Source organism: Ursus maritimus, unplaced genomic scaffold, assembly GCF_017311325.1.
Source record: "Ursus maritimus isolate PB19 unplaced genomic scaffold, ASM1731132v1 scaffold_6, whole genome shotgun sequence".
NCBI lineage: Eukaryota > Metazoa > Chordata > Mammalia > Carnivora > Ursidae > Ursus > Ursus maritimus.
The window spans coordinates 15,451,014-15,460,973 of NW_024426774.1; the positions used below are offsets into that span (position 1 = coordinate 15,451,014).

The 9,960-nt window shown below is 56.8% G+C and overlaps 1 long non-coding RNA gene across 15 annotated transcripts in view; it reads right to left on the bottom strand.

Moving 5' to 3' along the window:
- Positions 1 to 560: 560 nt before the first annotated feature.
- The window catches only part of LOC103671698, a 27,075-nt gene continuing 17,675 nt past the window's right edge, over positions 561 to 9,960 (bottom strand). For 11 of the 15 annotated variants that reach the window (XR_005832762.1, XR_005832757.1, XR_005832759.1 and 8 more), the window contains 4 exons: positions 7,640 to 7,798; positions 4,848 to 5,040; positions 1,466 to 1,606; positions 561 to 1,210 (listed from right to left, as the gene is read on the bottom strand). This is a non-coding gene — a long non-coding RNA (uncharacterized LOC103671698). Of the gene's footprint in view, positions 1,211 to 1,465; positions 1,607 to 4,847; positions 5,083 to 7,158; positions 7,251 to 7,639; positions 7,799 to 9,960 lie in introns of all 15 variants that reach the window. The other 4 variants (XR_005832758.1, XR_571017.2, XR_571026.2 and 1 more) reach the window with 4 other exon arrangements.

The following is a 9,960-nucleotide window of genomic DNA, read 5'->3' on the forward strand; positions in this document are numbered from 1 at the left end:
TTGCCTCTTAATTGGTCCTACACCCCTAGTCTCTCCTACAGTCTACTGTAAACACGAACGGCAAAGTGATCTTTCTGGAACATCAACACTATCACAGAAACCTGCTTGTCTGCAATTCTCCTGTCAAACCCCAGGCCTGTGGCATCAAATCCAGTCTCTTTAGTGGGGCCCACAAGGCTCTCAGAAAGGGTTTGGGGGGTTGAGGGAGCACTATGGGCTTTGAGGCCAGACCTGCTTGGGTCCAGATCTTAGGGTTCTCTGAAGCCCTTCCTCATTCCTCTCCCTACCCCTTTTTCTCCTCTCCAGGAAGATGGCACCCACCTTTGAAATCTCTTGTGCTCCCCCAGAAACGTCCCTGTCCCACACACTGATAACCCTTGCCATTAAGGATCAGGTCCCCAAATCCTTTTGAATCTTGCAAAGTTCTCAGCTATGGGGTTAGAGGCCGATGGGGTCCCCCTGCCCAGTCACTGCTGCACTGTGGAGCGGAAGGATGGGCTCTGTCCCAGGGTCCCCCAGCTTCCTGGACGAGGCAGACAACAGTACTCACAAGATGTAGCTGGTTCTCCAACTTCTATTTATTTTTATTATTAGTATTTTTCCTCCTCTAGCTTTTAAAAGTCAAACCAGTTTCCCTGTGTTTGGTCTGCTCGGGGTTCCATAACAAAATACCGCAGAAGGCGTGGCTTGGCCACGGTTTATTTCCTCACGTTTTTGCCTGCCCCGAACAAGGCCTGGCAGGACCGGTTTCTGGTAAGGGCCCTCTTCCCGGCTTGCAGATACCCACTTTCTCACTGTATCCTCTAGGGGTGGAGAGAGCCGGCAAGTTCTCTGGTCTGTCTTTATATGAGGACACGAATCCCATGAGATCAGGGCTCCACCCCTATGATTTCATTTAATCTTGATCACTTACAGTGGTGAATGCTGACTGTGGTCCCCAGTCGAAGTCCACCGTGTGCTCTAGTGTGTCGTAGGCTGCTTGTCCATGGTGGGGCACAGCCTGCCCTGTGTCCATTCCCAGCGGGCCCATCTCTACAGCTCCAGCCGGGACTGGTTGTGGACACATCGCTAGGCTCCTGTACCGCCAAGCTTAGTGTTCACACCTGGCTGCCTTCTGAGATTCCAGGGAGCCCTCTGTCTACAGAGCGATAGCATCCAGGGCCGGGTGGAGAGAGAGGCAGGGTCAGGGCCTGGGGTCGTGGTGGCAGTGCTATGCGGAGGAGAAAACATTGGCCTCAGAGCCCAGAGACTCTGGTCCCACCCTGTCCCTGATTCACATTCTGATCTCTCTCTGAACCTTTTCCCCGTCTACACAATGCCAACCTCTACGGGCCCTCTGAGCTGGGTCACTCTAGACCTGCGCTGACAGATGGAAACCACTGGCTACCTGTGGTTATTTAAATTTAAATGAACTAAAGTTAAATAAAAGTAAAAATTAAAAATCCCTCTTTCGAATCATACTCACCACATTTCAAGTGTTCGTCCAATGTGGGTTGCGTCTGTGGCATCGGGCAGGGCGAGCGTAGATCCGTTTCATCGTCACAGAAAGTCCTAGTAGCCAGTGCTGCCCCACGGCTCAGTGAATTTGAAGGAGCCTCAGAATCACCTGGATTTTATTTATGTATTTGAGAGAGACGGAGAGATTGAGAGACGAGTGGGAGGAGGGGCTGGCAAGGGAGAAGCAGTCCCGAGGTGGGACTTGATCCCAGGACCCTGGGATCATGACCTGAACCGAAGGCAGACACTTCACTGACTGAGCCACCCAGGTGCCCAGAATCCCCTGGATTCTTATTAAAATGCAGACATGGCCTCAGAGGCTGGCGGAGGGGAAGGTTCTGCATCTTTGAGAAGCTGCTGGGCCGAGCCCAGCTCTCCAAGCAGCAAAGACCGGTGGTCCCGCTCCGAGGGGTCGGGGTGTCAGCAGCATCAGTACCAGCAGCACTGGGGGTGGCTGGCAAAGCAGAATCTCGGGCCCCACCCTGGACCTGCTCGCCCAGAGGCTCTGGGGGTCGGGCCCAGGAATCTGTGTATCTGTTGGCCCTGCAGGTCAGTCATATGCACAGTTCAGTTTGAGACCTCTGATCCAGAAGGCAGAGTCCATCAGGGCTTCCACGAAACAGTTGCTGAAGTGCCACATGTCCTAAAACATGTCCTGCTATGTCCAAACTTGCTACCCTGAAGCAAAGACACGGAACCTGTGTCCGTCCATCAGAGTTCCATCCTGCTCTCTAGGGACTCAGGACAGGGGTGGCAGCAGCCCCAGCCTATATCCACACCTTGTCCTGCCTTGAGCTCACTCTGGGGGAGCTCCCACCTCTTCCCAGCGGCAGCCAACGCTCTCTGTGGGAAAATATAGGGTTGCAGTGTCCAGCCACAGACAGGGGCTCACTTTTGAACCTTCACACCAGAGGGAGGGCAGGCCTCTCCCACCGGCTCAGCCAGCCAACAGAGAGGCCTCAGTGCCAGCTGCACACGGGGCTTAAAGTGGGGGCAAGGCCATACCCAGGTCAGGATCCTGAACACTAGTGGCCTACAAATATTGCACGCTCCCCTGTGGCCCACATCTCTTGGCTGCCTCCCCGGGCCCGCAGCTTGCTCTCACCACACTGCTCCCTGCCATTCCTGTCCACTTGCCACACGGTCTAGGAATCCCTCCAAACACCCTGGCCCCGCCGGCCGCATCTCCACAATTACTGATCTTGGGAGAGGGTTCCTCCCTGCCCATACCACGCCCGACCCAGGGGCGCTCAGGAGGCTGCCAGGACTTGACCCCTGCAGACATCTGCAGCCTGAGGCACACCCAGAATGGGCAGCAGTGGGCACCCGCTCCGTGCCGTGGGCAGGCCAGCTATGCCCCGTGGGACACTCCCAGCATGCCGTGCGGCTCGGGTGAATCTCATACCAGCAGCAGTTACGGCGCTGGAAGACGAATGTAGGACCTCTGACCCAGCTCCTCCTGCAAGCAAGACCCTCCCGGGACAAGCCAAGGCCACCAAGCAGGCCGGAGCAGGAAGTTCTGTCACTCTTCTCAGGATACAGAGGGAGAAAGAGCAGCCCAGAGAGAGCCAGAGACCAGCTGGGACCACACAGGGCTCTGGACGCCGAGCCACGGCTCACAGGCCAAGGCTTTGTGGGAGCAGCCATCACCTGTAGACAGAGCTCTGGGCTAGCGATTTCCCGGGCATTGCCACTCGGCGTAGTGGTTATGAGGCTCCTATTTTACTGATGAAGGAAGAGCTTAATGAACTTGCCAAAGTCATGCAGCTAGCACATCTCTAGGAGCTCTGAGCCCTCAGGGCTGAACATGACCCGTTGCCCAGGATGGGGACACTCTGCAGCTCCCACAGTCAGCAGCTCTGTCTCACCTGCTGCTGACTGGAAGCTCTCCCTTAGGGAGCCCTTCCTGAGGTGGCCGGACTTAGTCTCCCTGTGGTTGAGTTGACGCTGTTTCCCCGTGATGGCTATGTGCCCCTCACCCTTCGTGGCCCCCACTGTGCCTGTGTAGGGATCTCAGAGTCACAGACGGTGCCCAAGCTGACCTCCTTCCTGGCCCGGCCTCTGTGCTGCCCAGGGATCCGGAGCATGTGGACCAGCCCAGGACACCCCTGCAGCCCCTGCATTTCTGCCCCTGCTGCCCGAGCTCCGAGGCCCTGGGAGATGTTGAAGTCACACTGGGCTGTGCAGGACATCCAGGACGATGAGGTGGAGTGGGATCCCCCCTGAGCACGCCTGCACCCTGGCCTGGGGGCCGCTCCCTCAGCTCACAGCTGGGAGTCCGGTGGGGGCTGTTCCAGGTCTCCCTCTCCTCTTCCCCGAAGCCTTGCTGCCTCCCTACCCCCCAGCCCCTGAGGACAGGGCATGTGTTTCTCCAGCCCCCTCTCCCTCTCTGAGCCTCCCAACGCCATGGGATTCACAATGATTGGGTGTATGTGCCAGAAACTTCTTTTCAGTTGCATTACCTGGTGAGTCTTGCTGGCCCATTTCACAGATGAGAAAACTAAGATTTGGAGGCTGACGTCGCTGGGAGAAGGCCACCTCCTTAGTAAGCAGCAGTGCTGGGATTCAAACCCATGTGGGTGACCCCTGGGTTTGAGTTTTCTCAACAGGCCAAACTGCATCCCATTTAGGTGATACTTCTGGAACAAGGGGCAGAAGCTTGGAGCCTTCAACCAGATCCCTACTGGACTGCCTGAGGCCAGGCTTGAGCCAGCGCTGGGCGGGCAGGACCCATCAGGGCTGTGTGCCTGCAGGGCGGCAGGGGGCACCCGCAGGGCACTAGCCCCGGGACCCCTGCCCCGCCCCCACCCTCACCCCAGCTGCTCAAGTGGGCCAGACAGTGGCCCCCGAAGAAGGCAGGCAGTGCTGGCAGCCAAACAAAGGGGTCTGCAGTCAGACACTTCCTCACTGCACAAAGCCCTACTTCCCCCCCAGACGCAGACCTCTGGCCACAAGGACCCCAAAGAATGCCTGGAATGTCGTGGGGCCAGACAGCCTCCTGCAGAGGGGCAGGCTGGCTTTGTGTGCAGTTTGCCTGGACAACTGACCCCAAGTTAGAAAGGTCACTCCCTGACCTGTGACCCTGCCCCCTCGTTCCGATTCTGGGGGAGCCCGGGCTTCCCTCCTGGGAACCTCAGTGTCCCTTCCATGCCAGGGGGACCTGGCCCCACCTTTGCAGCACCTTTGGAAAGGAGAAGAGGGAGAACTGACAGCCGTGAGCACATACAGATTGTCCCCAGGAGGCTGGACTGTACCCTGAAGACGCATCTGGGTCCCTCTCCTCCCCTGGGCAGTGGCACATCCAGCCCCCACCTCCCCTGTTCCCCCAGGGCCCTCCCCCAGGGCCATACCCGTCAGGTGCCGGGTGCCGTGACAGTCCTGGGAGCAGATGTGAATCCCGTCTCACGAGCGTGTGTGCTAACGAGGGAGATGGACGATAAGGCCAGCCCTAAGGGAGTTCCAGAGCGTGAGGCGTGCTTCGGAGAGAGGGTAGTGCTGGCGCGTCGGAGGGGGGTGCAGTCTTAATCAGTGTGGCCAGGAGGTCTGAAGGGGCGAAGTTTGAGTGAAGATTTGAAGGTTGTGAGCCTTGTGGGGGGGAAGAGCATTCCAGAAAAAAGGAAGCAAGAGTGAAGTCTTCCTTGTTCAGGGCGGGACAAGAAGAGCAACATCGGCGAGGGGAGGCTCCTGGGAGCCGAGTCCGACGGCGATGGGGGGCAGAGTGAGGGCTGGGCCGTTGCCAGGCCTCAGTGCTCATTCTGGGTGAGATGGGTGTCCTTTGGGGTTTTGAGCAGAGGAGTGCTGGGATTTAACACGGCCCTCCACTGCCCATGCGGACCAGACTGGGGCGGAGGCGGGGGTCACACTAGGAGGCTCCCGGGCCCAGTCATAGCCTGGCCACACGGCCCACGTCTCTGCCTGTCCCATGGCAGCCTTTGCCCAGGGCCTGGGGCCATGCAGTTGCCGAAGCTACACCCTTTCTACGCTCAGCGGACAGACAAAGCCCTGGGTTGGAGCCCAGGACGGGTCACATAGCCACGGACACTGTCCCTCCCTATAGAGCCCCCTACTGATGGGGAAACAGGCCCAGGCAGCCTCTCCTAGTTCTGGGCCCTGGAGCTCAGGGTTGAGACCGCCTTGCGGACACACCACACTCTCTCTACATCTGGCTCGGTGCCTGCCTGCTGCCCAAGAGGCCTCCTTGCTACTCTAAAGCTTGGCCCCCAGTCTGGCCTGTGACCCAAGGACTCCGGCACCCACCTCCAAAGGGCACGGGGAAAGCTGGTCCAGTAGTTAGGAGAGGGACCCTCCCCGTTTGGGTCAGCGGAGTCAGGAGAGGCCTCAGGGACCCACTGAGGCGAGGAGTGGCATGGTTGGTGGGGGTTCTTGGTAAACTGAGAGTCAGGGCCCAGCCCAGCCCACCCAGGCCAGCTGGGCCTTGACGAAGGTAGCAGAATGAGTGAATATGCAAAGAAGGGAGAAAGAGGGGTCGGTGTCCACCCTACCCCCAAAGCCAGAGACATTTTCAGCTTGCCTGTGACTCACTCTTCCTCAGCAGAAGACTGTTTTTTCCTTCAAAATCACAGACTTCCACCTTCAGACAATAATGTGTTCTCAGGAAGTTACACGTTTTGTTTTTCTGAGCAAGCCCCCCCGGGGCTGGTGTTTGTTTTCGAAATGTTTTATTGTTATGGGGTCTGTGGGCCATGCTGGCCCTCAGATCAGGCTGACCCCTAAATAGAATGGCCCTATATGGCAAATAAAAATACAGGACGTGCAGCTAAATTTGAATTTCAAATGAACAAATACTTTTTTAGTCTAAGGACGTTCCATGCAATATTTGGGACATACTTAAACTAAAAAAAAATTATTCATTTATCTGAAATTCAAATTTAACTTCTATTTTACTTAGCCACCTGCCCCTCAGTCCACGGAGTGTGCCACTCCTGGCCACCAGCCCCCTCCTGAGTCCGTTGAACCTAGGGAAGAACCACTGTCTCCCAACCATTGGCTCAGCTCTGCCTGTGTCCCCGGAAGTAGGCCCCGGGGCCCTCAGGTCACAGGCCGGACTGGGGGCCGAGCTCTGGAGCAGCCACGAAGCTACAGCCCACACAAGCCTAAGCCTTGCCGTGCTTCCCATTTGCTCCCCACCTCTCCGTTCTCCTTTCAGGAACAGCTGACAAGAGGCGCTGCCCCCTGCCCCTTATAGTCTTCCTCTCTGAGGTCGGGACCCTCAACCTGGTCCTTCAGGAGGAGCAATGCCCTGACCCCGATCCCTGCATTGGCTTTCTGTCCTCAACATGAGGGAGGCAAACCAAAATTGGGCCCCTTACAAGGGAGGCTGCCTCCCCCTGAAACAGTCCCGCATTGCTGCCCCCTGGCCACAAACCCCTCCAGGGCTCTAGACAGCCCAGAGCTGGGCCTCTTACCTCAGCACCTGCCCCGGAGGGCAGCATTTGAATGGGGAGTTTTCTCCCTCTTTGCTGGCTGACATACCCGAATCTGAAGTGCCGTTCCATTTGAAAGCATTACATCATAACCACTGAGGTACATGTATTTCCAACTTTATGGACCCCCTAGAACAGACGAAATACCTCTCTTCTATTCTACCACCTCCACAGATCACCTGCAGGTCGCTGACCCTGAGCTCTTTGGCTCACTTACCTGGAAATACCCTCTGGAAACCTGCTTTCAGCAAGGCCCAGCTTGGTCTCGGGGATAAAGACATAAAGAAGCTCCACTGTGGCCTCAAGGGGCTGAGGATGGGAGGAGAGAGAGGGGCAAATGTCTCATTACCTTATGATGATTCAAGGTATGCCATGGCGGGTGTTTGGGGGCTCCCCAAACTGAGAAAGCAGGGTGGGCTTCCCAGAGGAGGCAATGCCTGAACTGAGTCCCTAGAGGTTAGTTAATATCCTACTGGGGAAGGAGAGAAGAAATGGTGTTTCAGAAAGGGGAGCAAGGGGAGCAAAGGCCTGGAGACTTGGGAGCGAGTAGCTCTCTGAGCGAGAGTATTTGGGGGAGGTGAGGCCCAAATAGGCAGCGGGGCAGGCCTTGGATGCTGGCTGGGAGCTCGGATTTTACCCTAAAGAGCCATGGGAGGGCTAGGAAAGATTGCAGAATTTAAGGAGAAACCTTAGCTCACCTGAGCCATGATAGGAGCAGAAGGGTGTTGTCCAGGTTCTAGAAGCAGGGACTATATCTCCTTCATCACTCACTCCCTTGTAGCCCAGACCTTGTATGCAGCAGGGGCCCAATGTTTGCTACGTCAACTTGGGTCTGAACAGACAGAAATCTCTGCTCCCTAAAACAGAAAAAGACAGAAACTAAGGCCTGACTCTGGAGACAGCTGTTCCTCAGCCCTTCACACTGGAAGCACCTTCCTCTGGCTGCACCCCTTTTTCTCAGGCCTTCCCCTTTCTCTGCTCCCTCAGTGTTTTTACACCTCTGGGCCCAGGCCCCCTCCCCTCCTGGCACTGCCTGAGCTCTGGGTCACCCATGCACTTCCAGACTCCTGGAGCCTAGGCCTGCCCGGGGCCCCCGGCCCTGTTCCCATCTCTTCCTGCTGAACACTCCCCACATTGTTCGCCTTTGTGTCCTTTTTCCTGTGCCTGAGCTATTCTGACTTTATTGCCCTGGTTCTCTCCAGGGGTCATTTGCCAGACTCAGACTGGCGCCACAGACGGGAGAAAACAGAGTCCCGCAAAGCCCCAGCACCTTGCCCTGCTGAAGAAGACGGCAGAGACGCTCCCCGTCCGCTTCCTCCCCTCCGGCCCTCCCAGGCCTCCCGGGACCCCAGGGGCTTCTGCCATCCTGCCTGGACCCATGTCCACCCGCCTTCCCAAGAGAGCCTTTCTCTGGAGGAGGCCTGAGTGCCCCAGGGGCAGTGAACCCGTGAAGTCCGTGGGTCCCCAGGCAAAGCTGGTGGCTGACCCCAGTGGCAGAAGGCGTCAATTCATGAACTTGAAACGGAAACTGCTACCTCCCCGCGGCCACTCCTGGGACACCGGGACAGACCTCAAACCACTGGGTCTTGTCGTCCTGTCTGCACATCTCGTTGGCAGGGCAGGAGCAGCTGAGGGGAACAGGGCTGCAGACTCGCGACCACCTCACAGAGGCCGCACGCCTCACTCTATTATATTTCCTCACTTTATTTCCAAGCAATTGAGGCTCTGAGGGGTTTGGGTCATCCTGTAAGGCCACAGAGCTGACAAAGCCAAGACTGGCCCTCAGACCCGGACTTCTGGGTCCACACCCAGTGCTCTTTCCTCCCTGTGTCCAGGGCTGAGTTGGTCCTGAAGCTGGTTCTGCGGAGGGAAGGAGGGGGAGCGCGAGGCCCAGGGAGAGGCTGGGAAGTGTGGCTCAGGCCTGACTCTGCCCGCCAACTTCTTATGTGGTTCCCATCAGGCTTTTATCCCACTCAGCTGCCCCTTCCAGCTCTGAGCACCCAGATTTCCGGGTTGGGGCCACTTTCCTCTGACTGACATTTTCCCTTGGCTGGAACTCTCGTCGGGCTCTTCCGTGCTCTCTTCTCAACTAGGCCTTGGTTTGGGGGCTTCCATGTTTGTCTCTACATGTCCAATTTAGGAAGAATCCCGCTAAATCAGCTTCTCCAGAATTCCCCCTCCTCGATATCTGGTCACCCTCAACATCTGAGGGGGTTCCCATCACCCACCTTCCCTGGGTGATTTGTGGCCACCCTGGCCTGCCTTCAGCAGGAATCCTGTGAGGTTCTCGTAGCCAGAATCCCCTGAGCCCTGGTGTTTCCTCTTAGTACTTTCCCATCCCCACCCCACCCTTGCTTCTTGGCGATAATTCCCTTTTCCTTGTAGTCAGAGTGAGCCCAGTCTCTCTCCCCTACTGCAAAACCCCATTGCTATGGTTCCTGTACCTATTGTGACAGTCCCCTGAGTAACGTCTGCCTGACCATTCTGTAACAAGTGTTGTAATAACTGTTTTTTGAAGACTTCTGTTCCTATCAGAATCCCCTCTCACTGACCCAAGCCCCCCATGACCCAGGCCCTGGGGCTACCAAGACTCCTGATTCAGGTCTTGGTGTAGCCCCCAAGGCTTTGAAATGCTTTCCTCACATCCTCCTCCCCACCCTCCCCCATGCCTGTGATTTAGAACTCTAGGTTCCTTCCAAGGAGAGACGCGATGTTGTGAAAACACCAAGGACATTTTCCTCTAACCAGTTGGAACATGGGTGATCGGGCCCTTCCCTCTTAATGTGGGGGAGGGGGAGTTTGGGAGCCCCGACACTTGGGAAAGGGGAGACTTGTCTGGCCTTTCCCCCACCGCATCCTTCCCACAGAAAAACCCTCTCCTCTTCAGCCTTGAGACGCCCCACCCCCACCCCCAGTGCCTTGGGTCTCTCCAAGAGGTGTGTTTTATAATTGTTCTTTCGAGGGAGACCCCAAAGCCCCCATCTCATCCATGTTAATCCTGAAACCCACATTGTTCAGC